The sequence below is a fragment of the Scyliorhinus canicula genome, chromosome 18, assembly GCF_902713615.1.
Source record: "Scyliorhinus canicula chromosome 18, sScyCan1.1, whole genome shotgun sequence".
In the NCBI taxonomy this organism is placed as follows: domain Eukaryota; kingdom Metazoa; phylum Chordata; class Chondrichthyes; order Carcharhiniformes; family Scyliorhinidae; genus Scyliorhinus; species Scyliorhinus canicula.
Window position 1 is genome coordinate 82,464,530 of NC_052163.1, and position 12,149 is coordinate 82,476,678.

The 12,149-nt window shown below is 49.1% G+C and overlaps 1 protein-coding gene across 1 annotated transcript in view; it reads right to left on the minus strand.

Moving 5' to 3' along the window:
• LOC119952927 overlaps nucleotides 1-12,149 on the minus strand; it is a 1,042,551-nt gene that overhangs the window by 435,310 nt on the left and 595,092 nt on the right.

A 12,149-nucleotide genomic window follows, 5' to 3' on the forward strand; every position in this document is an offset into this window, starting at 1 on the left:
CTCGATCGGATGTAAAGTTAACCCCAGAAAGGCCCAGATATTGGAAAATAAAGTGATGTATTTGGGTACAGTCATCACGCACGGTAAACGCGAGATTGAATTCAAAAGGATTGATTCGATTGTCAAATTGCCCCTTCCCCAGAATGTTTCAGCCGTCCGGTCGTTTTTAGGACTGGTTGGGTACTGTCGGAACCATATTGATGGATTCGCGACAAAGGCAGCCCCGTCTCTCAGACCTCCTTAAGAAAGGAGCCCCATGGGAATGGCTTCCGCAGCATACAGAGGCTGTGGAAGATTTAAAGAAAGCCCTTAGCGCAGCACCCGCGCTACAAGTCCCAGACCAACTCTCCCCCTATGCAATAGAGGTAGCGAGCACTGATCTAACCCTCTCGGCCGTACTACTCCAGGAACGGCACGAGCAGCTACGACCCGTGGCTTATGCCTCAAGACTTTTAGACCCAGTAGAACAAGGATTCTCAGCCTGCGAGAGGCACCACCTAGCAGTTTTCTGGGCAGTTCAATACTTTTCCTACATTACCGGACTCAACCCCATCACCATTTTGACCGAGCACACCCCCACACAGTTACTCCTAGACGGTCGACTGAAGGACGGTTCAGTTAGCCAGATTAGGGCAGCTAGGTGGACATTACTTTTACAAGGACGGGACATTACGGTTAAACGGACCCTGGACACACACATTTTTAGCCGACAACCTCCAATATCCAGGACAGCCCCATGAATGCGAAATTGTAGCACCCCTACACAACACAGGACCCTTTATAGCGAAGACACCCCCCAGGAAGATAGGGAACCCAAGACAAAGCCCCCAACACACAGACACGTGTGGCGGGCTGAAAATATACGTGGACGGTTCATCCACAGTTTTAGATGGTGAGCGTATCACTGGATGCGGCATCTATGTCGAGGACGCGCAGGGTCGCGCTTTAGAGGAGATTGCATTAAAATTGCCAGGTCACTTAGGCGCGCAGGCAGCAGAGCTCGCGGCCATAGCTGAATAGTGGACCACCCCGATTCTTTCCCCAGCCCGGCAGACATATATTCGGACAGTCTATATGTCTGCAACAGTTTAACGGATTTTCTACCCCTGTGGAGGACACAAGGTTTTGTCTCCGCAGACGGGAAACCCCTTCCATCAGCCCCTTTACTCCGCCACATCCTAGACAAAGCGAAGGATAGGACCTTTGGAATTATCAAAGTTAGAAGCCACCATAGGTCATCCCCCCCTGGAAATGTAAAAGCCGATGCACTGGCTAAAGCAGGTTCCAGGCGAGGACACTTTTGGACACCCCCAGCTAACGCACCAACCAGCGCCCCTGTGAGTGCAGTTCAAGTCTCACAGACGGACATTAAAGATTTAGCCGAGGCACAGAAGCAGGATGGAGATCTCAGGGTGATTTTTAAAGGGACTTTTGTGCCACAGTACGATAAATTCCGACACGCTTTTACCACACATGAGGGTGCGATCATCAAGGACCAGCTTTATGTGGTCCTGCAACAGGATAGAAATCAAATGATTGCCTTGTTCCATGACGGTCATGGACACCAAGGGATCGACCCGACCACGAGGCACCTCAGGCAACTCTGTTGGTGGCCTAATTTAAGGACCGATGTTACCCATTACATCGAGAATTGCCTTATTTGCGCCCAGAATAACCCGGAGAGGTATTCCAAAAAGGCACAGCTTCGGCATACTCGACCAGTTAATGGCCCCTGGACAAACCTCCAGATCGACTTTATAGGCCCATTGCCCCCTTGTAGGAATGGCTATAAATACGCACTGGTTGTGATTGATACCTTTACCAAATGGGTAGAGGCATTCCCCTCAAGAACCAATACAGCTAAGACAGCTGCGAAGATCCTGACCCACCACATCTTCACAAGATGGGGTTTACCCAGAAGAATAGATTCAGACCAGGGATCTCACTTCACAGGACGTGTCATGAAGAACGTCCTGACCATATTCGGCATTAAACAAAATTTTCACATTGCGTATCACCCACAGTCAAGCGGGATTGTAGAGCGCATGAATCGGACCCTAAAATCGACCCTTAGAAAAATGGTTCAGGAAAACAATTCAACATGGGATTCAGTGCTCCCATTCGAACTAATGTTCATCCACAACACGGTTTCATCATCCACAGGATTCACCCCACACACACTCATGACCGGACGCCCTATGAAAGGTACAGAATTCCTTTTAGGACTGGACATGACTAGCCCCGAAGTGACGGCCCTCACGCATGAGAAAGCTGTTAAAGACCTAGTTGAGACTGTGAGGTCTGCACAGATCGCAGCCGCAGTTCAACTGAGAAAACGACGAAAACAAAGTACAGCTTGCTTTAATAAGAACGTACACCCCACAGAATTTCAGGTTGGGCAACAGGTAATGCTATCTGTGTATAACCCCAGCAGATTTTTGGCACCAAAATATTCCGGCCCGTACTCAATTTCGGACAAAATTAGCCCCTCAGTTTACAGGATAAAATACCCCAATGGAAAGACTGCGTGGTTTCATATTAACCAACTGAAGGCATATGGAACACAGTCTAACCACGCACACCATGTCCTGCTAGACGCAGCAGAACATCTCGCCCCGCCCACTAGAGACACGTTTCCACCATCCCCCTCACAGACCAGTTCATCATCGGACTCGCCCACGACTCCGCCCACTGACTACAACAGACCACGCCCCGGAACGCCCACAAGCTGCCACAGCAGAGACAGCGAAACTGACACTGACTTTCAGGACAGCCACAGCACACAACCCTACAGCCCCCACTGTAGCGACTACGACCCCAACTCCAGTGACCCCATGGAGTTCACCTATGTTAAATACCCAGACCCACCACCCGACCCGACAACGCCCCTTCAAGTTTAGACCCCACACTTTGGCACAGGGACAATTCATACAGACTTGTCCGTAATGATGAAAGTGACCCCCGGTCACATAATTCCAAGATTGCATGCCTGATCCACACAAGGGTGTGGGATCCGGGAGAGCAGGACGACACGGTGTCTGACTCCCGATACGGCAATCCCTTTGTGACCCTGTTCACAGAGGCAGAGGAAAAGTAAGGTGTCCACATGATGTAAAATAGGAACCGCTTGAGGGAATCGATGTCCTTTCTGATGGAACCTGCACGTATGTTTTGTTTGTAAGTTTGCGTTCGTTTGTCTTTAATGTTAATGGTTCAGTTGGAGGCTGGCCATCTTCTTTTCAGCTGAAAAGATTGTGACCACCTCACATGATCGGCTAAAATATCTGGAGCCCAGCTCAACTTTTCACAAGGAGCATCTTGGCTCCTCCCTTGTTTTTAGGTGCCCCTCTATTCGGTGAATAGGGCTGCAACCCCACGGTTAACACATTCTTGCCCGTTCATTCCAGGCTACTCAGGCAGTGGAGAAACGGCACTGAGGACCCGCCCTGTCTGAGAACCCACTTTGGTCAGCGAAGCTCGGGTACGGCACAGCACACCTTACCCGGGGATTCCATTCAAATCTTACCCGTAGCGGCCCATACGCAACCCATTCGACCTTCTTGTTTCAAAATTTGCTTTCATTTTTCGTTAGGTAGCCCTTCGGCAGCCATCCCACATGCTATTTACATCCAGGAACATTCGGATGGTAAATTTCCAAAGCCTGCGAGACGGCTCGCAGGAGGAAAGTTGTTAGGTGTATTTCTGCTCCTAAATTCGCATTTGAAAAAAAAAAATGAGGGGAGTCACAGGGTGTGACTTGGCCAGTCATTTAAGGGTCAATTGGAATGAGAGGACAGATACACTAACAGTACGGATATTAAACTGTGTATTGACAGATACTGTGCTTGATCCCATAGCTTTCGAAAGTCGAAAGAGGGTTCACGGCAAGGATCGGCCATACAGAAGGAAGAGGACAAAGAGAACGAAGACAAGACCATGATGGAAGCCTACCTATTAGTTTTAAACGTTGTTGTATTTGTATATGTGGAAGCAAGTCACGTTTCCCCCACAACCCCCGCCATTAATGTTTCCCTCACACCAACTTCCCCGTGCTCAGCACTGATCAGCGAAGTTCAGGCCTGGTGCACAAAATTCATGACATGGTACTCAATGTCGTATGTGATTGAGTCACTGTTGGTGATTGCAATTCTCTGCATCATTGTACAGACCCTCAGGTTGAGGAAATGGAAAAGGCGAGCCTCCCGTTCCTGCCCCTCAACCATTTACGGAGTTCAATCCCCTATTTTCGGTTTTCCCCAATCCCCCCAACCCCTTGATGCCTAGGAAATGAATAAAGCGACATGTGAATAAAGGAGATACTAATGTATTATATGGTTCTGAACTCGACTGCCGAGTCAGAAAGTGACATGTAATGTGGTGTGAATGGATAAGGTTTTTAGACTGTAATAAAATGTTTCAAATGAGATAAGGATAGTAGTTGTGATAGGTAGAGGTTCCCGGTTATTGGTAATGAATGTCCCCTTTGACATAGCGCCAAGTAGAAATGTGAGATAACATTTTTCTTGCCATAGTTAAAGAAAGCGTAGACGCCCAGGAACTTGCTAAGGTCAGGGAACTCAAAGAGGGCACCCAAAGGCACTCGAAGAAACGTGCATAGGGGATCCTTCACAATTTCTTGTGAGGATCACAAGGAGGGAATGTAGCCATCTAAGATGGACACTGGGCTACAAAATGGAGAACTGCTAAGGCTGCAGGGAAAAACAGTCTTAGTGAGGACAAGCAGCTTGCAGAAGACTGTTTTGCATTCGGCACGTACAGAAACCAGTTTCTGGCCAGGTGCAGAGTTTCAGCCAAAGGTGCAAATGGGAAACAGATCTGCATAGTAATGAGGTGATCCAGATCCAGACCCCGCACAATAGAAACATTTAAGTATCAATGGATACTTTTCCTTAGACGCCCAGACAGAATGGCGCCAAAGCAACCAACACAAAGAGCCGTAGGGACCGCCCCACCCATCGAGGAACGACCCTCAGATTGGGGAGTTTGAAAGATATCGATTGGGAGAGACCCAATCGATACCTAGCAGGTGAAAGAACCGCCCCAAGGGGCACGGACTTCTAGGACCTATAAGAATAGATCCCGCACATGGTTCGGTCTGTTTTTAGCTCCGGCCCAGACCTGTTACATCGCATCCTGACTCCAGTTTCATCACCGGCCGTTGAGCATCAGCCATCGAACTGTAAGTGCCAACACAACGATCGCTACGTGATCCAGACCTTGCTAGATCTTGGCAACTTTGCGAATAAGAAAGTTGCAGACCAAGAACGGGACGAAGGCCTTGTTCCCTGACCTTGCCTGTTCCTGTCTAGATAAGTATTTAGTTGTTTAGTATTAGAATTAAGTTAGTCTCTTTAGCGTATGCATGTGTATTTATTATATTTGTCATAATAAACACCAATCGTTTGGACTTACTAATCGGTGTACGGATTTATTACTTTGAACCTGACCTTGATATACTTGTGACGGTGTCTCAATACGGCACCTGGTGACTCCGAGCATAATTACACATACAGAGCCATAGTAGTGTTAAGCACACGGCCTTTAAACGGAGGCGTGTTAATCACACTCCAGTAAAACGAGCAACACCCAGAAGGGCGCGAAACCCTTTGGGGTATAAAACAGAGTCCCCAAGGTCAGAGCGCTGTCTTAAGATCTCTTGAACTCTTCATCTTCACCTTGGCATTTAGCTCTCAGCGACAAGAGGCCTGCCAAGCACCAGTCAAGTAAGTCTAAGGTCAACGCCCGCTACGGGATAGGCGCTCCTAGCTACTATTCTATACCAGTTCGAAGCCAGCAGTATCAGAACCGGACAACGGCCATTGTTCCTCTGACTGAGTGGGTGCCCGAAGCTAAGTATAGGCTTTTAGTTGTAGTTTAGTGAGTAGAGTTTGTGCATGAGTAATAATTGACTGTGTTTGTAAATAAATGTGTATTGATTTCAAACTTACTAACTGGTGTATCGAGTCATTGATCAGTATTTGCTTTTGAACCTTGTGGTGGTATCAGAAAGATACCTGGCGACTCTTGAGCAACTGTAATTAAAACAGAGCAAATTAAGGAAAGCATAATGAGCAGCAGTGTAATGCCCTGCCTGCAACAGTAGTGGACTCGCCAACATTAAGGGCATTTAAATGGTCATTGGATAAACATATGGATGTTAAGGGAATAGTGTAGATGGGCTTTAGAGTGGTTTCACAGGTCGGCGCAGTATCGAGGGCAGAAGGGCCTGTACTGCGCTGTAATGTTCTATGTTACCCCCCCCCCCCCCCCCCTTCCCTCCCCTCCCCCCAGGTGCCATTGCACCTGGTCCACGTTTGTGTGGAACAGTTCTAAACAGTGCCACAGCGAGGTCTCCTAGGCGAGATGTGAGAGTTGCCTATCCAGAAAGATCTGCTGGACCAAGGCCTTCATGATGGTCGCCTCGAGGCACTTGTATGTCGGAGTCACGGCATCAGACAGAACATCAGAAAGTGGTCGGCACAGTGGCACAATGGTTAGCACCGCTGCCTCACAGCAACAGGGACCTCGGTTTGATTCTGATCTCAGGTGAATTTACATATGTGGAATTTACATGTTCTCTCCCACTGTCTGCGTGGGTTTCCTCCGGGTGCTCCGGTTTCTACCCACAGTCCAAAGATGAGCAGGTGAGGTGGATTAGCCATGCTAAAAAGCTCCTTAGAGTTCAAAGGTTAGGTGGGGTTATGGGTGGGGGGATTGAGCCTGGGTGCGTTGCTCTTTCAGAGCGTTGATGCAGACTCAATGGGCCGAATGGCCTCCTTCTACACTTTATGAAATGAAAAATGAAAATCACTTATCGTCACAAGTAGGCTTCAAATGAAATTACTGTGAAAAGCCCCTCGTCGCCACATTCCGGCCCCTGTTCAGGGAGGCTGGTATGGGAATTGAACCGTGCTGCTGGCCTGCCTTGGTCTGCTTTAAAAGGCAGCCAATTAGCCCAGTGTGCTAAACTAGCCTTAGGCACTTTGTCTTTTTTTAGAGTGTTTTTATTCGGTTTTCACATTTTGTATTTCACAATTCTTATGTTATATGTTACACTTTACATAAGAGCATCGACCAGAGAAAAAAAACATACAAAACAACATAACAAAAAAAATGGGCAAGAAATAAAAGGCGGTAGGAAGACAGGTGGATGTCAGTGCAGATATTTACATACAATTGCTTTCCCTCCTGTTGTGGCCGTGTCCCTCCTTTGTTGCCATTCCCAGTTTGGCCCAGGCGCATATTTACAGATGTCGAGCTACAGTTTTGATCCCTTGTTCTTCTCAATTTCATCATATCCTCCCCCCCACACCGCCCCCCCCCGCCCCCAAACTCCCTCTCTTTCCTTTCCATCTTTATCCTGTGACCCGCTTGTGCCTCTCTCCCCCCCCCCCAACCCACCGCCAGCCTCAGCCCCCGACCCCTCTTGTTCTATTGGGTGTTAACTACGAACGGATCCTGGAACAAGTGTGTGAATGGCTTCCACGTCCTGTGAAAGCTCTCTTCCAACCATCGGGTGGCAAATATTATTAATTCCGTCAGATCGGACAGCCAGTCCACAGCCTTGAATGGTGCTGCCGATCGGCAGCCGAGCAGATTCCCCGATAGGATTTCAGCAAGACAAAGGCTAGGACATCGGTCCCCTCTCTATGAAGAGTTCTGGCTGGTTTGAGACCCTGAAGACTGCCATTTTTGGGAAATGGCTCCACCCTCCCACAACCCTGCAAATGGCCTGAAAAAAGTCCGTCCAGTACCTGAGAAGTTTGGGAGTTACTGCAGCTATATTAGCAGAGAGTCAAACTCATTTAAGAACTGTGTTAATAGTTCAATAAACACGTTGAACTCATTTCATAGTCTGGAGCTTCCTTTGTCAAAGCATACATCAAGGAAGCAGCTTATGCTACACAAAGTAGCATAACACAACATGATACCAGGAGTGCCTCTTAAATCTATTTAGTTCAACTCGGCAAGATCCGTGACAACCAGCAACCGAACTCAGGCACAATGATCGAGATTCCGGTTCCTCAGCAAGTCAGGTACCAGGGCAATCTCTGTGCCAACTAGCATGCATTCAAGCAAAGATTACAGCTTTACATGGAAGCATCCGACCTAAATGGCGTGCCCGATGCTAAGAAGATAGCTTTTCTACTTACCATTGTGGGTGAACATGCAACAGAGCTCTTCAACTCCTTTAAATACTCCAAAGGGCAGGACAGAATGCATTAAAGACAGTCCTGGACAAATTTGAAAGCTACTGCAAGGTAAACACAAAATAAATCGGTAAAACTGGCGCCAATACTCACCACGAGGCAGAAGTAGGGTTGCAACAGAAGCAAACAGCAATTCTGATTGACACCCATCTTGCGTGTATCGAGCCAGCCTAGTCTGCACATGTGGACTTCCGGTTGCGGCTATGCGGAGCGAAGCCGCACGTTCGGCAGCTCCCACTTTAATAGGACTTGTGGGCTCTTTTATGGGCCCCAAACGGCGCTGATTCAACGATTCCCGGTGGATAAAGGGGATAAAACCCCCCGGGATTTATGGTGCAGACTCGGAGTGGGGCGAGGAGAAAAACGGCAGCAGCTCCCCTGGAAAATCGGGGGAAGGTGGACAAAATGGCGGCCGGTGGAGCCCATGAGGAGTGGAGGCAGTGGGCGGAGGAGCAGCAGGCGGCCCTTCTGCGCTACTTTACTGAGCTGAAAGGGGAGTTGTTGGAATCCCTGAAGGTGATGACTAGTAAGCTGCTGGAGACCCAGACAACCCAGGGTGCACCGATACTTGAGTTGCAGCAGCAGGTCTCTGAGAGGGCACCCTCTGTTGTGCAGCCCTGGGTGAGTTGGGGGCAGATGCCTGTGTCCGCCTGGAGGCGGACGGCCCTGGTCGTTCGGCATCACGGGTTATTTAGATACGCTCGGCCGGGTGCTGGACGGTCCCAGTGGGCAGGGTGTGAAGGGACAGAGGATGGGGAGGTGTCCCAGTGGGCAGGATGTGAAGGGTCAGAGGATGGGGGTGGTGTCCCAGTGAGCAGAGTGTGAAGGGACAGAGGATGGGGGAGGGGGTGTGTTTGTCATCCAGTGTTGTCTCACTTGTTGCAGCTCCGCCAACCTCGCGTTGCGCGATCTCCCGGGTGGCAGACCCCCCAACAATGTCCAGTGCCCTCTGCTCAAACGTGGTGAGGGGGTGCAGGATGGGCGAACCCCCTCCAGTCTTGTTCCGCTCACGAGTGTTGTGAGCGGTCTTGTCCTGTTGGGGGAGGGGGCATAGGTAGATCATTACAATACGGCAGGTACCAGCAGTCCGTTCAGATACTGGCACAGTTTGGGGGTCAAGTTGTAATAAGACCATTGCATCTCTCCACGGGGGCCAGAGCGCTGGGTCTGTGACTACTTTGTGAACCACCCTCAACTCACTCTGCCCCAATCCCCCCTCCACACCCCGCGCCCGGGGGGGGGGGGGGGGGTGATTAAGTAAAGGGGGGAGGGATGGTTGTGACTCGGGGGCACTCACTTGGCACTTACCCTGGCAGCCCTGGTGAGGTCGTGCATCTTCCTCCGACATTGCTCTGTAGAGCGAGGGGTCTGCCCCACAGCACTGACGGCAGCAGCCACCTCACGCCAGGCCTGGCGCACCGCGCTGGCAGGCTGGTGATGCCCTCTACGCGGGCAGATGATGCCCCTCTCCTCTGCTCGATTGATTAGAGCAGCGTCTCCATGTCAGCCTCAACGAATCGCGGAGCTGCTCTCCTGAGCTCCGACATCCTGGCCTAGTTTCTGTGCTCGCCCGCGCCTTTTTACGGCGTCGGGCGGCGTCACGTGGGCGTGTTCGTATCGTCGCCGCGTTCCGGCATCATCGCGCACGTGATTGACGCGGCCCCGTTCCTAGCTCATTTCCCGGACGTGAATACGTCGGGAACTGGGCCGTGTCGGGCCGTCGTAAAAGTCGGCCGTTTTCACGGCCGATTCGCGATTTTCCACGGGTGTGGAGAATCGCGCCCAGGATGTCTATCTCCTTTAGCAGCCCTGTTCACGGTCATCTTGTAATGGCCGCAAATCCAAACTTTGCTGTCTGGCTTTAACACTGGGGCTATTGGTGCTGCCTATTTCGAAAACTGTACAGTGCTCATTATTCCTAGGTCTTCCAGACATTTCAGCTACACTTCAACTTTCTGATGCAGAGAACAGGGCATTGTTTGGGCTCTAAAAAAGTTAATGTTGTGTCAGGGTCTATGTAAATTTTGGCCTTCACCCCTGTTATGAGAACAAATAACAAAGAAAAGTACAACACAGGAACACGCCCTTCGGCCCTCCAAGTCTGTGCCGATCGTGATGCCCGAACTAAAAAAAAACCTTCTGCTCTTACTTGGTCTGTCTCCCTTTAAAGAAACCCCAGCTCTCTCTGGAAGACGTCCTGGCCTTGCACAGAAGTTCCTGGAAAGCCCCACTTGTGGTGATGAGTATCTCCAGCCAATTTGGCCTGATTTTCTTTAGCCAATCTCTCCCCTAGGGGCTTGGTCTCTGTCCTTTTGCTACAATTAAGGGCAACAGGGCAGACGAGTGCTGATCTGATCCTGGTGTTCACGCCACGCCCATTATTCACTGGGCCTCCCCAGTATAGGTTGTTACAGTGGCTGTTGTACAGCTGAGGCTCAAATGTTGCAGCCTCCCTGTGGATACTTATATGTCTGATCTCCTGCCACCTTGGCAGCAGCACTTACACTAACCTTCATATTTAATGGTCGGCCATTAACAATAAGAACTTTTTCGATACGGGATGTCTTATTTAAATTCACCATGTTAAGCTTATAATCTATGGATTTCTCTTCCGGATTTTCAATAAGTTTATTCACTGAAGTTGGCGATGATATTTTTGGGAACTGGTTGCAGTCTGGCTGACTCTGCATCTGGCTTGTATATGGCCTTTTCTAATTGCATCTGTCTTAGGATGGCCTCTCCCACAACAATAACAAGCCTCTAGACCCTGTGACTGATGGTCACTTTTCCTTTTCTCAGGCTCCATTACACCCTCACCACGGGTACTTTGAGCTGCTGGCGTTTCCCGCCATAAGTGATTTACCTCACTTTGCACATCTTTCAGCTCAAAAGCACTTTGTTCAGCGCTTTCAGTTGTTTGAGCCAATTCAACTGCCTTAGCTCAGGATATTCTGGTGTGTGCCAGCAACGTCCTCTGAATGTTCAATGTAATGATAGTGCAGACCAAGCAGTTATGTAACGTATCACTGAGAGATGGACCGGGAGTGGGGGGGGGCTCCGCAGGTATAACATTTGTAGTCAGCCGTTTGCCAAAGCCTAGTTACTAAAGCGGATGCTGTTTCTCCAGGGCCCCTAATGGCTGAATGGAATTTGTAGCACTGTATTATAATGAGAGGTTGGGGATTGATGTGGTCTTTCACTAGTTGCACTAGTTGTTCAAGGGATTTGGTATCTGGAGCCTTCGGAGATGATAAGTTCCTCATGAGGTTATATGTTTTGGGCCACAAACTCTCAGTAATATAACGTTTACTTGTCTTCTGCCATGTTTATTTTGTCAGCAAAAATGTATCAAAGCCTTTCGACATATTGGCCCCAATTTGGAACCTCTGGATGAAATAGATCGATTTTCCCGGATAGTGGCATAACTATTCGGATGTTATTGATTCTTTATTTTTGTGGAAGGTCTCTGAGGGGTCACGTCCCCCCCCCCCAACACTTTCCGAATGTTGACGACTTGTTCCTTTCAGCTGATACAATTTATTCTCAGTGCCAATGTAGGAGGGCAAGATCATACAATTTAGAGTGAAATGTTAGAGGATAAGTTCACAAATGATGCGATACTTGGTGGGGTGGTAAATAGTGAGGAGGATAGACTTAGATTACAGAAGAATATAGACGGCCTCGTCAGATGGGCAGTGGGAACTGGAATTCATTCTGGTTAAGTGTGAGGTGATGTGTGAGGTGATCCACTGGGGCAGCACAAATAAGGCACGGTGACAAAGTTGCTGTCAGTTTGAAGATAATGGACAGAGAGATGATACCACTGTGAAGGCAATGAATTGTGGTAAAGGTCTAAAAGGTGACTATGTCACCAAAAGGAGACAAGAAAGTCTCATTTTCAACAACAAGATACATCTC